Source organism: Ovis aries, chromosome 26 (genome assembly GCF_016772045.2).
Source record: "Ovis aries strain OAR_USU_Benz2616 breed Rambouillet chromosome 26, ARS-UI_Ramb_v3.0, whole genome shotgun sequence".
In the NCBI taxonomy this organism is placed as follows: domain Eukaryota; kingdom Metazoa; phylum Chordata; class Mammalia; order Artiodactyla; family Bovidae; genus Ovis; species Ovis aries.
The window spans coordinates 10,655,864-10,674,548 of record NC_056079.1 but is presented as its reverse complement, the minus strand read 5'-3'; the positions used below and the strand labels follow the sequence as shown (position 1 = coordinate 10,674,548).

At 36.6% G+C, this 18,685-nt stretch overlaps 1 protein-coding gene across 1 annotated transcript in view; it reads right to left on the bottom strand.

Annotated features, from left to right (window-relative positions):
* Positions 1 to 18,685, bottom strand: part of TENM3 (teneurin transmembrane protein 3) — a 2,757,765-nt gene that overhangs the window by 2,322,044 nt on the left and 417,036 nt on the right. The gene's annotated exons all lie outside the window — the stretch shown is intronic.

Genomic DNA, 18,685 nt, shown 5'->3' with positions numbered 1-18,685 from the left:
TTTTACACAAGAACTGTACATTTTAGAACCAGGTAAATGAAGGAGATTATGAATTAGTCATGTGCTCCACTTCCACTGGTACCATTCGGCTCCCTCCCTTTCTAATTCCACTGTTGTTCATTTATAGAAATCACTATTTATTATGAGTTCTTGTGATACTAGGAAGCTCCCTCCTTGTTTTGATTGCACATATTTTGGAAGCAAGTCATGCCTTCACTTGAATCCAGCTTCTTTATACATTGTTTTATAGCTGGATCAAATTGTTATTTAAACCCCAGGTTGGATCAGCAACATAATCTGCTGGGAAACACCATACTGGGAGAACAAAGCATTAATATTTATTGAAAAATTTGTAGACAGTGGCCTCAGTTATATATCTTTGACTATTTCTGAGGTACAAAATATGTTTTACTGGTGAGAAAACAAGAACTCTGAGATGAGAGATATTTAGGAACTTGTTCAAGGACACAGTGTCAGAGTTGATACGCAAACTGTGATCTATCTGGATTTCAAAAGTCTTCATTATTTTCATTATATCTCACTAATCTTCATTCTAGGAAGTCCAAGTAGCAAACTGAAATGACAAAAGTTTTTTAATCCTTTAGACTGAGATGGAAGATATTTGAAATTCTTGCCCAATGTGAATGCTTCATGACCCTATTGAACTACAGATTACCATGATTCCCACCTTGGCCTTTTGCTAATAACTAACATGACCTCGAACAATTCATTTCATCCTTTTCAAACTTAGTTACACATATATAAAATTTAAAGAAAACTCTTCAAACATGAGACTATCATTATATCGGTGATATATTATTTTATCCTTATTCTAATGCCAAAGTAGAAATTTAGTGAAAATGTTAATTGCATTACTTTTCATATTTTTCTCTCTTTGAGTACAAAGGGTTATAATTGTTGCCATTTTTTGTTTGACTGTCCTGTTATTTGATTCAAAATAATATACAATTTTAAGTTACTCAAGTCAATGTCAAATTGACTATGTATATTTAATATTGAGAGATATCCATAAATGATAAAGATCAAGACTCATGAAACAGTCTCAAATAACTGTCAGAGTGTAATTCAGAGTTTTATACAGCCACAATCTTCATGTAACGTGCCCATCCTAAACAATGAATAGCTAATTTATAAAATCGATATGTGCTAAGCCCTCAAATTAAATCACATTACTCATCGTGCAAGTAAAACTAATACAGTAATTGTCATTACCCATACCTCTCTATTAGAAGTAAACAGAAAATGCTACTGGTCCTGGCTAGTACACTCAGGACACAATAACAGTTGAGATTTACAAATAAATAAATAAATTCCAATGTTTTCCATTACTAATTTCTCTGTGCAATTATCATTTCTATTTTGAATTTAAATTTTCAGATTATATGGAAGTCTCTGAAGTAAAATTTCATAAAAGTTTATATGACTTCTCCTGATGTAGTTACTTATTTTAACAATTTGGTAAATCAAACAGAAAGAACATACAGGTAAACGGAAGTTACTTAGCTGGGTGGAGGGCTCACAATTATTCAACATACTATTATATCAATTATTCTACTACTCAATATATTATTAAAAACAGAAATATTTTTCACAGAACTAGAACAAATAATTTCATAAGTTGTATGGAGATACAAAAAGCTTTGAATAGTCAAAGCAATCTTGAGAAAGAAGAATGGAACTTGAAGAATCAACCTGTCTGACTTGAGATTATATTACAAAGTTAGTCATTAAGACAGTATGGTACTGGCACAAAGACAGAAATATAGATCAATGGAACAAAATCAAAAGCCCAGAGATAAACACATGCACCTATGGACACCTTATCTTTGACAAAGGAGGCAAAAATTTACAATGGAGAAAATATAATATCTTTAACAAGTAGTGCTGGGAAGAATGGTCAACCACCTGTAAAAGAATGAAACCAGAAAGCTTTCTAACACCATACACAAAAATAAACTCAAAATGGATTAAAGATCTAAATGTAAGACCAGAAACTATAAAACTCTTAGAGGAAAACATAGGAAAAACACTCTCTGACATAAAATACAGCAAGATCATCTATGACCCACCTCCCAGAGTAATGGAAATAGAAGCAAAAATGAACAAATGGGACCTAATTAAACTCAAAAGCTGTTAAACAATGAGCGAAACTATAAGCAAGGTGAAAGACAGACGTCAGAGTGGGAGAAAATAATAGAAAATGAAATAACTGACAAAGAATTAACCTCAAAAATATACAAGCAGCTCATGCAGCTCAATTCCGGAAAAATAAACAACTGAATCAAAAAATGGGTCAAAGAACTAAACAGACATTTCTCCATAGAAGACATACAGATGGCTAACAAACACATGGAAAGATATTCAACATCACTCATTATCAGAGAAAAGCAAATCAAAGCTACAACGATGTACCACCTCACGCTAGTCAGAATGGCTGCTATCAAAAAGTCTACAAACAATAAATGCTGGAGAGGGTGTGGAGAAAATGCAACTCATTTACACTGTTGGTAGGAATGTAAAATAGTACAGCCACTATGGAGAACAAATTAAAATAAAGATTTTAAAATTAAAAAAAATAAAAAAAACTAAAAAAAAAATTAAAAAAATAAAAAAATAAAATAACTGAAAATACAACTGCCATATGATCTAGCAATCCCACCGCTGGGCATACACACCGAGGAAACCAGAATTGAAAGAGACACATGTACCCCAATGTTCATCACAGCACTGTTTACAATAGCCAGGACATGGAAGTAACCTAGATATCCACTGGCGGATGAACGGATAAGGAAGTTGTGGTACATATACACAATGGAATATTATGCAGCTATTAAAAAGAGCACACTTGAATGAATTCTAATGAGGTGGATGAAACTGGAGCTTATTATACAGAGTGGAGTAAGTCAGAAAGAGAAACACCAATACAGTATATTAATGCATATGCACGGAATTTAGAAAGATGATAACAATGACTGTATATGTGAGACAGCAAAAGAGATACAAATATAAAGAACAAACTTTTGGACTCTGTGGAAAAAGGTGAGGGTGGGATGATTTGAGAGAATAGCATTGAAACATGTATATTACCATACGTGAAATAGATGACCAGTCCAGGTTCAATGCATGAAACAGGGCGTTCAAAGCCTGTGCACGGGGACAACCCAGAGGGAAGGGATGGGGAGGGAGGTGGGAGGGGGGTTCAGGATGGGGAACCCGTGCGCACCCATGGCAGATTCATGTCAATGTATGGCAAAACCCACCACAATACTGTAAATTAATTAGCCTCCAATTAAAATAAATAAATTAATTTTTTAAAAGAAATATTAATGGATAGATTTATTTCTGTGATGAAAACGTGTGATATATCAAGGAAGAATCAATTCTTAAATACCAGCTTGAAATCTATGTTTAATTATTTTTGCTTACCTTACAATTTTGAGCTAGGTAAAAGTCAAATGAGAAATATGATCTTTTTAAATAATAGTTGGCAATAATGGAATTTTATTTAGCAAAAAAAGGAATAAGCACATTTGTGTACCTATGGACAGACATTAAAATATGTATTTTCTATATTGTAAACTCATTAATATGCATAAATTAAAAGTTAAAGATACTATATATTATAATCATTGAACACAAATTTAGTACACTATTGACAACTTTAGTCATAGTGTCCAACGTTTAACTCACAATTTGTGATTGGAAAGTAAATGTTCTCTTGAAATAAAAGAGTATTTTATTTTTGCACAGCCCAATAGAAGGTGACACATTTTAACACATAAGTACATTAGAGATGAGGTTATTGACTGAGGAAAGTCACAATTTGAGAGCCAGATGTGCTCTGACTCCCCTTTAAAATACATCCTTAATGAATTAAAGAAACATCTAGCTCTTCCTTTGTTTAATTAAGTAGGTGCTAATTTAAGTCAGCCCCATGGCATCATATCCAAGGTCTACTCTGCATAGAGACTCTAAGACATTCTTGCTTTATCGTTATCATCAATGATGATATTTTTTTATCACAAATTCTTTACCACCACTATGATCATCATCTAAATTATATCTCTAAAACTCTCATAACTCAAAGACTGTAGTGTTAGGAGCAAAACTAAGTTCATCCAAAGTGTAGAGAGAAACCAGGTTTAAATACAATTTTAAACAAGGCAGCATATGCTATTTACTGCTAGATGATGGCAGTATCGTGGGGCATGCAGGAGTCGAAGTGAGCATCACTCAAAGGCAACAAAAGTAGAGTATAGATTCCAAAGTGATGGGACAGAAATCTGAACATCAGTTGACCCTGCAAACCACAGCCCCAGCTGCTACCCAGAAGATACCCTGCAAGTGAGAAGTGAGCTGTCAATGCTACCTGAATTTAAATCAAAAGAATAGGAAGCAAACTCTCCTTCTGCTTTGAATACAATTCTTTAAAATTAGTACCATGTTCACAGACATTTATTGTATTTTTATCAAAATACAATTATTTGCAATATGATTTAATATTTAAGTTAACACATAGGAATATATAGTTAACATATAAGAAAGCATCCCAGGTTATTCTAGTATTCTGAATCACTTCAAATCTGATATATTTGTAAGTTTTCGATATCTAGGTTTCAGGTCCTGATTTGGCAGATGTTTAAAATAGCTGAACCATATGGTCTACTAAAGATAACATTATCAAATTCAGTATGTAACTCCTCATGTTTAAGTATGTCCTATTCAATTATTTAAGTCACAATGTCTCCTTAATTGTCTACTGGAAGAAAAATATACAACCTTACAACTCACTGGTGTCCAGGATTTTGGAGGTGACCCATGTACAATTTTGCACAAAATAATGTTCCTGCCATAAGAAAATAATATTCTAGAGATCAAGAAAGACAAGACAAATAAGGAAGACAATAAGTAGACATACTGCATTAGTCTAACTGCATTAGATTAAGATGTTGGTAAAAACAGTAAACAGTGGCTGAACAGCAATAACTTCTTAGCAACTGATTTGCACTAGTGTCTGAAAGCATGATTCCATTTAGCATGATGAGGGAGAAAATAGTTCACAGTTTTGGCTTGGACACTATATGAGATGTCCATAAAACAAACAAGGAAACTGACTTGCATATACACATCCAAAAATCAGAATAGCCATCTAGGATGGCTCTTAAAAAATAGGAATTATTAACAATTAGGTGGTATTTAAAAACTCGGGAAAGTAGATGACCCCTAACATAGTACAGTTTGAGATAAAGGTAGAAAGGTGTTAAGCAACACGCTGAATCCAGAATTTCAGCCTGCAAAGAATGGGTAGAGGAAAGGCAGAAAATAATGCTAACGTAAGCAGCCAACAAAATCTAAAGGATACCCTGGCTCCATGAATGTATTTCAAGGGAGAGCAAGTGACTGACTTTTGAAACCTGCTGGAAAATCTACGCAAATATAATCAGGAAGCTCAGGGTAAAGCAAAATTCACTGTTGTTCCTGATGAGAAAAGCTTCAGTGAATTGTTAGGGAAAGAATTCAGTTTGGGGAGGATGGAGAGGTTAATACAAAGAGGAAAAGGGGATACAGAAAATCTAGAATATACTTTTGAAGACAATTTAGGAGATGGAGAACAAAGGGGAAGAATTCCTTGAATAAGGGGGAAAGAGATTCACAATATTCAATAATTCTTAATAGGAAGAAAGTAAAAAGATTGGTATAGATGTACGCTTGCATTTAATAGTCAACAACCGGGAAAGTGTTGGCCAGTAACTTCCATTTCTCCACCATGTGTAAGGAAAGTGGACCCCTGAGTGAAAGGGATGGGTGGCTTTGTCAAGGATTTTAGGAGAAAGGATGCAACTGGTCATCTCAAAGTGTGGGAAAGGTAAATATAAGAGAAAATATCATGACTGCAAGGAAGTGTTGACTATTCATTTAAGTTCAGCGTTCTGTGAATTCTAAATAAATAAATAAATAAAAATTCCTCCAGAACTTAAAGTTAAGTTTGAGGCATGGAGAACCTGTTTTGGACGAAAAAGAACTCTAGTTGCAATTCCAGCATTTCCCTGTGCCTTGCCAAGTACCTGTCTACCGATTGCCCTTTACAGATTTGCTATTTTCTAATTCCTTCTGTGTCTTTTTAAAACATGTGTACTTTGTTCCCTGGGCTTCCCTGGTGATTCAAATGGTAAAGAATCTGCCAGCAATGCAGGAGACCCAGGTTCATCCCCTGGGACAGGAAGATCCCCTGGAAGAGAAATGGCTGCCCACTGCAGTACTCTTGCCTGAAGAATTCTACGGACAGAAAAGCCCAGTGTGCTACAGTCCATGGGGTCGCAAAAAGTCGGACATGACTAAGTGAATAACACTTTCACTTTTCACTTTCACTTGTCTCATTTAAACTTGTTAGAGCTCAGTAGAAAGAGGGAAAAAATCAATATGTATGGATCTAAAAAGAAAGCTGCTGCTGCTAAGTCGCTTCAGTCATGTCTGACTCTGTGCGACCCCATAGCCGGCAGCTCACCAGGCTCCACCATCCCTGGGATTCTCCAGGCAAGAATACTGGAGTGGGTTGCCATTTCCTTCTCCAATACATAAAAGTGAAAAGTGAAAGTGAAGTCGATCAGTGGTCCCATGGACTACAGCACGCCAGGCCTCCCTGTCCATCACCAACTCCCAGAGTTTACCCAAACCCATGTCCATTGAGTCGGTGATGCCATCCAACCATCTCATCCTCTGATGTCCCCTTCTCCTCCCACCCTCAATCTTTCCCAGCATCACGGTCTTTTCAAATAAGTTAGCTCTTCACATCAGGTGGCCAAAGTACTTGAGTTTCAGCTTCAACATCAGTCCTTCCAATGAACACCCAGGACTGATCCCCTTTACAATGGACTGGTTGGATCTCCTTGCAGTCCAAGGGACACTCAAGAGTCTTCTCCAACACCACAGTTCAAAAGCATCAATTCTTCTGCACTCGGCTTTCTTTATAACCACTCTCACATCCATACATGACTACTGAAAAAATCATAGCCTTGACTAGATGGACCTTTGTTGGCAAAGTAATGTCTCTGCTTTTCAATGTGTTGCCTAGGTTGGTCATAACTCTCCTTCCAAGCAGTAAGCATTTTTAAATTTCTTGGCTGCAGTCACCATCTGCAGTGATTTTGGAGCCCAAAAAATAAAGTCTGACACTGTTTCCACTGTTCCCCCATCTATTTGCCATAAAGTAATGGGACCAGATGCCATGATCTTCGTTTTCTGAATGTTGAACTTTAAGCCAATTTTTTCACTCTCCTCTTTCACTTTCACCAAGAGGCTCTTTAGTTCTTCTTCACATTCTGCCATAAGGGTGGTGTCATCTGCATATCTGAGGTTATTGATATTTCTTCCGGCAATCTTGATTCCAGCTTGTGCTTCTTCCAGCCCAGCGTTTCTCATGATGTACTCTGCATAGAAGTTAAATAAGCAGGGTGACAATATACAGCCTTGATGTACTCCTTTTCCTATTTGGAACCAGTTTGTTGTTCCATGTCCAGTTCTAACCGGTGCTTCCTGACCTGTATACAGATTTCTCAAGAGGCAGGTCAGGTGGTCTGGTATTCCCATCTTTCAGGATTTTCCACAGTTTACTGTGATCCATACAGTCAAAGGTTTTAGTGTAGTCAATGAAGCAGAAATAGCTATTTTTCTGGAACTCTCTTGCTTTTTCGATGATCCAGCAGATGTTGGCAATTTGATCTGTTTCCTCTGCCTTTTTTTAAACCAGCTTGAACATCTGGAAGTTCACGGTTCATATACTGGTGAAGCCTGTTTGTAGAATTTGGAACATTACTAGCATGTGAGATGAGTGCAGTTGTGCGGTAGTTTGCGCATTCTTTGGTATTGCCTTTCTTCGGGACTGGAATGAAAACTGACTTTTCCAGTAACATGGCCATTGATGAGTTTTCCAAATTTTCTGGCATATTGAGTGCAACAACCTAATAGCAGCATCTTTTAGAATTTTAAATAGCTCAACTGGGATTGCATCACCTCCATTAGCTTTGTTCATAGTGATGCTTCCTAAGGCCCACTTGACTTCACATTCCAGGATGTCTGGTTCTAGGTGAGTGATCACACCATCGTGATTATCTGGGTCATGAAGGTCTTTTTTGTATAGTTTCTGTGTATTCTTGCCACTTCTTAATATCTTCTGCTTCTGTTAGGTCCATACCATTTCTGTGCTTTATTGAGCCCATCTTTGCATGAAATTTTCCCTTGGTATCTCTAATTTTCTTGAAGAGATTTCTAGTCTTTCCCATTCTGTTGTTTTCCTCTATTTCTTTGCACTGATCACTGACAAAGGCTTTCTTATCTCTCCTTGCTTTTCTTTGGAACTCTGCATTCAAATGGGTATATCTTTTCTTTTCTCCTTTGCTTTTTGCTTCTCTTCTTTTCACAGCTATTTGTAAGGTCTCCTACAATCATTTTGCTTTTTTTGCATTTCTTTTTCTTGGGGATGGTATTGCTCCCTGTCCCCCATGCAATGTCACGATCCTCCATCAATAGTTCATCAGGCACTCTGTCTATCAGATCTAGTTCCTTAAATCTATTTGTCACTTCCACTGTATACCTATTATTAGGATATGTGTATTCATAGAACCATGTGTTAGACTTCACTCTAAAATTAACCATGTAATATGGTGAATTTACCTCCTTTTATAATCTCTCACTGAATTCTGGCATCTCCAGGATGGAGTTCAAACATCACAGTTTTTCATTAAGGTTTTTATGTTCCCCAGTTATTGCCTCATTCACCCTGATCACCCTTCATGCAACACAGAAAATAAGAATATGCACGTCACTTTTAATATCATATTAAGAATCATATTAAATATTTTTATTTAAATGTGTACCTATTCACCTAAGATGTTCATAAATAACTGCATTTCTTTTTTCATTTAGCCTTAAGTCATGGATATTTCCACATGCCGCTGGCCATTCCCCTACACTGAATCTCATGTCTGCTTAGAGTTAATTCCTATGAAATTATGATGATTTATCTTACACTATACCAGCTTTGGGGGCACACGCATCACTTTTAACTATGTACTTTTATCAACCATGCTGTGATAACTGCTTTCCCTGAGAAGTTTTAATTCATCTCTGATTGTTTCCTACAACTTGACTAACTTGGCAGAGACTTAGGATGATCTTAAACACATTGACAAATTACCATCTCAATACCTTTTACTGGGTAATATTCCCATCAGAACTAAATGAGATTATCTATTTCCTACACCACTATCACCTCATGTTAATATTTTCAAAAAACAACTAATTTCTCATGAAAAAAGAGCCAACACCATCTATATACACCACTGATCTATCTTTATGACTGAAGAGTGTGGAGTTCAGTGTGGGCATCTGTTATGTCTGACTGATGGTTGTATGAGTCCATATGCCTAGATTGAAGCATTAAATAAAGATCTAATGTTTGAAAAAATAAAAATTTCCTGACGCTTAAGTTTGTGACTACCTATGATACAGCTCTGATGAGCTGAAGAAACTGAAATCTCAATATATTAGAAGTTAAACTCATGTAACATCCCCAACTTTATTAGATCCACAGTCATTCCCAGAGTTACCCACGTCTGAAAACTTCAGAGTTATTTTCAGTGTTTCTATCTCCATCTACCTTCAACAAGCCACCAGTATATCCACTGAGTCTCCTTCTGAAGTTCCTTTAGTCTCTTAGCTCTGGTTTTGTTTTCTATCTGAACTATAGCATTAGTCTCCTAAGAAAGCAGTCCACCATGGAGAACTCTTTCTAACCATCCCACAGGCTACACGGGGGTTTTTCAGCAATCCTGCTATGGTGGTCTAGGTATTCTTTGTTGTGAGGTTGTCCTTCATATTGCAGGGTGCTTAACAGCACCCCATACCTCTTTATTCACTAGATGCTAATTAGAATATCACCAACCATGACAACGGGAAATGTCGGTTGTTATTGGTTAGTTGCCAAGTTGTGTTCAAGTCTTTGCGACCCCATAGACTGTATGTAGCCCAACAGGCTCCTCTTTCCATGGAATTTTCCAGGCAAGAATACTGGAGTGGGTAGCCATTCCCATCTCCAGGGGATCTTCCTGACTCAGGGCTCAAACTCGCATCTCTTGCATTGGCAGGCAGATTATTTACCACTGAGTCACCAGGGAAGCCCAGAAATGTCTGTAAATGTTACCAAATGATTCCTGAGAGGCCATGTTGTCCTCCGCATGCCCTCCTGAGGATCACTGACCCATACATTAAAGCTTGAAGTTCTTGTAGGTTTCTTCATTCCCAGGAGACCAAAGTCCAAATTTATCATGACATTCAAGTTTCTTGAAATTCAACGTCTTTTTACTTTTCCCTGCTTCATTATTTTTATCAGCTCTATTTCTTTCCTATATTTTCCCTCAAGTCAAGTAGAATATCTTGATATTTCCAGAACATATCATGTATACTGTTGTACAAAGAACCTACCCATTCTTCAAGATTCATCTCTGTCATCATTTTTATGATTCTTTTCCTGATTTTCATGTGCTTCAGTAACTCTCTTACAGCACTTACTACTTTGTTTTTTATTATTGCTATGCGGGCTACTTCTTGAGAACAAGAATTGCTTTCCATTGATCTTTGTACACCCAATTCTGAGCACAGTGATCAGCCTATGGTGGGAGTTCAATAAATACTTAATGAATTTGAGGTGATTGTTTGATTGATTGATTGATTGTTTCAGGTGTACATACTTAAAAACCTCATCACAGCTAGAGTAGAGTATTTTGTTTTTAAGAGAACATCTGTTAAGTTCTGGAATCATATAAGAGCACCTCACTCTAAATAGTTATATGGTATTCTTTGCATATTTGAAAGTATTTTTATATACTATACATAGATAAACTTTTCTGATTCAGTCCTTTCATTGTTTTATATAAGGGTTAAGTATATAGAAAACATTGCAACATTTTCACTAACATAAATCATGCCTCACACACACAAAAAGTCCCATTGTATACATACTGTATAGCTACATTTTTTCCACTAATCCGACTCTGGCTATCATGTCTCTGAATTGCCCCCTACTCAACCTGGATAATCTTGAGTGGTGCAAAATTCCATTTTTTGATTGAATGCATGCAAACTGAACACTTAGCTGACTTATTTACTTCTGCTTAACTGCCTGAAACAATTTAAGAGGAAAGTAGGAAATGAATATAGCTCTAGAAGCCCTGAAATGTTCCTACTGACTATTCACAAGAAGTAGAAGAGATAATGACGAAGTGCCTCTAAGGCATACGATTGGGTTTCCTTGAAAAGGAAGGAGACTGTTAGAAGCAGTGGGTTGAAGAAACATATCAACAATTATTTCATGGAAAAAGCCATCAGCCATTATCTGGATTTGTGCAGGGGTCAACATCATAACACAGGTGAGGTCACCCTTGAGGCATTTTTCTCACATACCATTATCTGTTAGTGTACACAGTTTAAGGCAGTAGTTTAAAATACTCAATAAGTATTAATAATTTATTAAATTGCCTACATTAGAGAGGTGAGAAATGCTGTTATTTTCACAAAGTCAATAAAGAGCTACAAGAAGATATTAAATGACTCAATCATTAAAGCAAAATAAAAAAGTAGGGTTTATGCTAGAACAGACAACTTTCAATAATAAGCTCCTTTCTAGAAGTCAGTGATTGCTTTTCAAGCATTTAGCATCTAGGGTTAGGTCTAACGGAAAATACACAGACACTGTCAAAATGTAATTAAATTTGAATATTTTGGTGGCAAGAGTACTTGCCACCAAAAAAAACAATGCCATCCATAGTACTGCCTCTTAGTGTAATTAACAGATTAAGTTTATTATCTCTGGTAACAAATCATTATTTCATTGCTTCAGAAAAATTCAGATGTAGAAACCATAATCTGTCTAGTAGAGTGAGAGGAGACACTTGCTCACAGTTTGATTTTAGTTCAGCTCCCAGCTTGACTACTGATTAACTGTAACATCTAGAATAGCCACTTTAGGCAGATTTTAGCCTTTATACATCCCTACTCCTCTTGTTTCCCCAATTTGGGGTTAAAAGGTAGAAGTCACATAAAGGAGAAAAGAAAAACATAATCACACAAGCAAGAGAATGTATACATTCTTCTAAATGTCAAAATCTCTTGGGGAAATGGAGCTATGGAAATTTCCTCACCATTCAACCTTAAATTGTGATTGCTTAGACGGTACATGGTATTTATGAGAGGGGGGAAAGGAAGAATTGAACTAGACAGCTTGAAAAAATTAGGTAGACAATAAAATATAAATTTTGCAGGAAATGTATTCCCCTCCTTTCAGTGACAGAAAATGTAAAAATCACAAGTGTGAAATTTTTGACATGTCTAACTACGAAAGAACCATGAGTCTCTTTAATCCAAAAAATATATCATACTTGGAATGGTGTACAGGTAACGAAAAAAATGTAAATGATAGAAACAAAACTGATGACATCATTTCAGTTTAGTTCAGTTCAGTCGCTCAGTCGTGTCTGACTCTTTGCGACCCCATGAATCGCAGCACACCAGGCCTCCCTGTTCATCACTATCTCCCGGAGTTCACTCAGACTCACGTTCATCGAGTCAGTAATGCCATCCAGCCATCTCATCCTCTGTCGTCCCCTTCTCCTCCTGCCCCCAATCCCTCCCAGCATCAGAGTCGTTTCCAGTGAGTCAACTCTTCGCATGAGGTGGCCAAAGTACTGGAGCTTCAGCTTTAGCATCATTCCTTCCAAAGAAATCCCAGGGTTGATCTCCTTCAGAATGGACTGGTTGGATCTCCTTGCAGTCCAAGGGACTCTCAAGAGCCTTCTCCAACACCACAGTTCAAAAGCATCAATTCTTCAGTGCTCAGGTTTCTTCACAGTCCAACTCTCACATCCATGCATGACCACAGGAAAAACCATACCCTTGACTAGATGGACCTTAGTCGGCAAAGTAATGTCTCTGCTTTTGAATATAGTATCTAGGTTGCTCATAACGTTTAACAATGGAAAAAGAATATTCAAAAAGCCAGTTTCTATAGGTCAAATCACAATTTCTCATTCACTATAATTGCAAATATTAGTTCCTGAAAACAACAGAAAATGAACCAAAGAGAACAGCACCTTGGCAATGCAACAGTCAAAGAAAGGTAATGCATTTAAATAAAATGGCACGAATGTGTCCATTTGCATTGTAATTGAAATGGTAACTTGAGGGCTAAGCACAAAATTATCTTAGGTATAGGATATATACCATAAACCTTCCAATACAATATTGTAAAGTAATTAACCTCCAATTAAAATAAATAAATTTATATTAAAAATAAAAAAGGATGATCATGTAAATATATGTAAATATATATATATGTACCAAAAGAATTATAATTGTGGTCATAACCTGACAGGCTTTTGAAATACGCAATGTGAAAAGATGGATGCTTGAAATATGAGAGAAGAATGGAAGGCAGAAAAAGGACTGTCATTTCACTTATCTCTAGTTATTTTCCTAATTATTTTATTCTCAATGTTAGCTTAAGTGAAATCCCATTATTCATTATGTAGAACCTTTAAGGATAAAGGAAATACTTATTTCTAATTCTCAAAATTGCCTTCTATGTTTTTTCTTATATTATAGACTTAAATGTTAAGAATATCTTTAAAAAAAAAAAAGTAACTTATCAATGAAGTACAATTGAAAGTGGGTGAATAAAGAAGAGTAATCAACAGGCCTTAGCCATAGGAGAAAAGAAGGTTTTTCAGGCTTTTTTTTTTTTTTTTTAGTACCTTGAAAAGGGATCGTACATGACAAGGTACAAATTCCAAAAGTAATTTTGCTGACTCTTTGACAAAGCCCTGTTATGCAATTTTCTTCTGTTGAGAAGAAGAAAAAGTTGAATAGGTAACTGTATTTTAAACTTTTATTTAGGAAGTTCAAAGAGCAAAGTATATGAGACTGCTACATATACTACAAGTATATGAGAGATCATCTTCTCTAATTGCCAGAGGACACCATTAGGGGTCACTCAATAGCACTGGGCTGTTGATTCTCTCTCTTAAATGAACTGCATGCTGAATTTGGCGCAATTGTTTTAGCATTTTAATCCTTGAAGGGTCTCCATGCTTTATCCCCAGCAAAAAACAGGGGACATTTGAGCTTTCTTCTGGGAGCAGCTAAAATGTATTAAGCACCCACTGTGTGCAAAAAACTCTACTGGGCATGTATATATTATATGATGTTAAGAATTGTAAGTGAGATGAGATTAACTCATTCCGCATAGACTAAGGCTTCATGAGACTTGGTAGATGGCATGAGATCATACAAGTCACTGAAGTAAGCAGAGGGAGCAAGAATCAAGCTGAGACCACAAGCACACTCTTCTCCGCGGCATGAACTCTTTTAAGTTAGTATATTTTATGACTGGTGCATGATTAGGCTTTAAGAGTTTCCTGTATTGAGCATGGTTTCCTTCATAGTTCAGCTGGTAAAGAATCTGCCTGCAATGCAGGAGACCCCGGTTTGATCCCTGGATTGGGACGATCCCCTGGAGAAGGAAAGGCTACCCACTCCAGTATTCTGGCCTGGAGAATTCCATGGACTAGTTGCGAAGAGTCGGACACGACTGAGTGACTTTCACTTTACATTGAGTAACAGACCACTTAACATTATAGATCTTTGCTCCTCGTGACTAAATGTGGAAAACTTGTCTGCATTTGAATTCAACTGAACTAAAAGGTCTTCGTCAGTCATTACAGTGTGTAGATAAGAAGCCAAGAGCTGATTGGGTTTTGTTTCTGAGCACTTGGGCAGCATAGTACCGATCACCAATATAAGTCAGAAAAGTTTTACCATAGATTAAAAGATTCGACCTAAGTTATCAGGATGCCACAACCATATTCACCTCTGCATGCTGTCAGGCACAAAGGGTCATAAGTCATTGTATCCCTAAAGCAACATTTGAAGAAATTAAGTCCCTAGAGGAGCCTGGTGACCTATAGTCCACAGAGACTCAAAAAGTTAGGTATGACTTAGCAAATAAACAGCAACAATCCTTTATTTCTCTAATACACAGATTTTCAATGACAACAATATTAGTAACTGTCATTCCAGCCTAGGGTGGTGTTTGCTTGGAGGAAGGCAATGCTCACTCACACAGCCCAAAATAAGGGCTGGGAAACACTTCCTTCTGCTAATGGCTACTTGAATCATCAGACACTGTCCTAATTAATACACTTAGTGCTGCCTGCCTTGTTGGGACACCCTCTTCTCATAATCACAAAATATCAACGTAAGGGTCTCTTCCACAAACAGTAGACAATTCCTAAGCTTCACTCTGACAGGACCATTTCAGGTGATATGCCCACTCTTGAGCAAATTGACCAGGTCTCATCTCCAGGCCCCGTCCCTGTAGCCGGAAGTAGTCAGCTTCTCTTAGGCACTTGGGTGTTGTCAGTGAGGGACCCAGCCAGCAGGGGACAGCTATGCAAAGGAAATGGAGGCTGTGAGCCAGAGTGGCAGGAAATGGCATCTGGGAGGCAGAATTCACAATAGAGACAAACACAAAGAAATCCAAATTTAGTTCTCTTTATTGCATAAGATGTTTTCAGTAAAAAATCTAGACTGTGACTCAACTCTTCTCTATAGAAATCTTATGGTCCAAAGGAATTCTGAAATGAAAGTTTCCAAAATCATATTCATTAACTCTGTGGCTTGACTGCTGTATATATTCACACATTCTTCTGTGTTTGACCTAAACTATAAAGGGGTAAGTATTTTTTACTGTAAGCCTATGTTGGTTTTGCATAATTACTGTCATCTTTTTAGGAACTTGGTTTTGCTTCTGTATATCTGGCATTACTAGGAAGGTATATAATAGATGGTTAGGGTCTTCAGATGTGCAGCTGAGTTTATTCTTCATTTATTTACAATCATCCTGTACATATATCTGTTTACAGAGTTCTAATAAGCATTTAACTGTTACAACAGTGACAATATGATTGACTATTAGTAGTATTAATACCAATGTATTTAATAATTTATAAACTTGTCTGAGAATATTAATACCAGTTACATAATAGATACTCTATAAATACTTCTCCAAACCATGATATAATTTACTGAAGTATTTCATCTCTTAAACAGTGGTTTTTCTCTTTTAATTATTTGGGAGTCTATAGAGCAAATTATTGGAATTTCTTAATGTTGTTACTTTTAAACAGATTTTCATGATACACACAAAATAGGTAGGTTTCCTTTTTGCAATATGACAAAAAAAAAAAGAGCAAAAAGAAAAATGTCAATTAGGAAAAGTACACACATACACATCGTTTGCAAAGAAGAGCCCCTGGAAACATGTTGGTTTTGGTCTTAATCAATGGTTTTCCACTGAGACCGTATTTCCCTCACCCCCAAACAGCCAGATGGCAGTGTCTCCAGACATTTTTGGTTGTGAAAACTAATGGGAGATGCTACTGTGCTATTGGTATCTAGTGGGTAGGAGTCAGGGATCCTGCTCAATATTTTTAAGCTCAGGACAGTTCTGACCCACAACAAATCATCCAGCTGTTAATAGTACCAATGCCGAGAAACCTGGTGTTGGCCCTATCCATAATTAATTTTTAAAAAACAAAGAAAGCTTCTATGAGAAGTGATAAACCTAAGCTGACCCCAACATAGATTTGAGACCTAAATTCACACTGTAAATGAAAACATTCAATGTAAAGAATGTTCTCTAAGCCATCTCTGTGATAGTTAATTACGTAAGTGGTAAGAACTTTGGAAGTGAAAGACACTGTATTGGCTAGGTTTCTCAACAATAATTGCAAAGGCAAGAAAACACTGGAAACATTTGAAAATATCTAAAGTTTAATTAAATTTAGAGAGTTTACATTAAAAATATATATATATATATTTAAAACACTGGGGAAAAGTGGTATTAACCTGGAATGTATACATGAATAATATATTCATGTATATGAAATGAATATATTTGGTATTAATAAAATCAACAGTGAAAAAAATTCAGGTAAAAAAAAAAATTGAGTGGGTTTAACAGAATAATTTAACCCTACTAAAGGAACATTTATAGACATGTCTGAGGTGTAAAAACTATTAATCATAAAAGAAAATTCATGAACAGAAACTTAAAGAGGATAAATTAAATTCAAATAGAAATAGGAGCACTATTAATAAAATGAAATTAATTCTCCAAAGCATAAAGATGGATAGTTAGTAATCCAGTATTATACATCCCAAGGAACAAGCTTGTATAATATGACCTTGTTCTACATGCATAATTTCAAAAACAGCAGAATCCACTGCATGTACCTCCTATCCTGAAGCCAGCAGTAAGGTCCGTAAGTAAAAATAGAAAATATCTTTTATTTTTATTTTTTACTTTTTAAAAAATGTTTTATTTGTGTATTTATTTTTTGCCACACCATGCAGTATGTGGGATCTTAGTTGCTGACCAGGGATTGAACCCATGCCCACTCCCTTCATTGGAAAGTCAAGTCTTAACCACTGGACCACCAGGGAAGTCTCTGGAGGACTACTTTTAGCTTTTAAAAACATACAAGTGAAAAGAGAAAGAAGCGTCATGCGTGCTCATGAACTGCTCTTCTCATAGTGCTTTCAGAGAACCTTCAGGAAGCCTCCTTACAAAATTATGCTGGAAACATCCCTGTTTCCTGATACCTTTGCATCTGTTTCAGGCTGAACAAAACTTTATGGAAGGACAAGATGAAACAACACAGAAATGCTCAAAACATGCCATTTAAAACCCTCACTTGGTATTTCATTTGATAATGATAAAGTGAAAGAAAGTGAAGTCGCTCAGTCGTGTCCGACTCTTTGCGACCCAGTGGGCTGTAGCCCACCATGCTCCTCTGTCCATAGGATTTTCTAGGCAACAATACTGGAGTGGGTTGCCATTTCCTTCTCCAGATCGATAGGGCACCACTTGTTTAAAGAACACTTCGCCAAAGTGGAACCTCTTGAACATTTTCACATTCGCTTTCTTTGTATCGCTGACCATTCTTGGAAATGCAGGCGGCCCTAAGCGGTGCTAACGCAGCTGTCTCAAGAGCCCAGGTTACCAACAGGAAGGTGCCAGAGTCTCAGGTCTGGAGGAGAAAGCAGGGCAAGTCCCGCTGAGAGATCTTGCACAGCGGTGACGGCACAGAGAGGCATCAATACACGACATACTTGAGCACGGAAGAGCGTGGATGAGAAAGGAGGGAGAGCACATTACAAAAAAACGCAAACTACACTGGACACCCAGCCATCAGAAAATAGTATTTAAGTAGATCCTGAATGGGAAAAGTGAGGAAGAAAAGAGTGTTTTGTTTTGTTTTGTTTTTAAATAGTGGGGTGCCATTTACCAGGGCAAACTGTTGTAAGTAAACTGGGAGGATCTTTTGTATCAATTCCCTGTGTCCATTGAGGGAAGGATAGGGCTTATGGAAAAAGTAAAATGGAACCAATAAATACCTTCCCTAGAAAATTTTTCAAAGACTAAGAATCTATAAATTTCCTATGAAAGAGTAAATTTTCTATTTATATTTTGCATAGAAGAAAACCTTAGGAAAACTATAATTTGGTTTTCTGAAAAAACAAAGGTTCTATCTATATCTATTACAATGTTTTT